Raw genomic sequence first — 453 nt, forward strand, 5'->3', positions numbered from 1 at the left:
AGCTTAGAGGTCCAGGATGACCGAGCCACCACCCTGGGGACATCAGCCACCCCAGGGACATCGATGCTGGGGACAGAGCAGGGGGGGACACCAGACAATGGCGATGGGGTATAAATATTGGCTAAATAGATTTATTTTCATACAAAGAATACACAGATGTCGCCCCCCCCAGGATGCCCCGACCCTGGGGGACACCCCAAGATGTTCCCAGCCACTGCCCTGACAGGCACCATTGGCTTTACCATCAGGATCTGTCCCCATTCCCAGGGTTTGGTGTCACCTCGGGAACATCCCTGTCCCATCCCGGGGCCACCTCAGTGTCCACGTCTGTCTGGTACCCCCAGACCTGGTTCCTCGCTCCCTTGTGCCCATCCTGGGGGCATCTCTGGACATTTTGGGGTTCCCCCCGTGCCCTAATACTGTGGCTGGTACAGACTCCCCTGCCTCCCCCCC

The sequence above is a fragment of the Mesitornis unicolor genome, unplaced genomic scaffold (assembly GCF_000695765.1).
Source record: "Mesitornis unicolor isolate BGI_N332 unplaced genomic scaffold, ASM69576v1 scaffold8634, whole genome shotgun sequence".
NCBI classification, from domain to species: Eukaryota; Metazoa; Chordata; class Aves; order Mesitornithiformes; family Mesitornithidae; genus Mesitornis; species Mesitornis unicolor.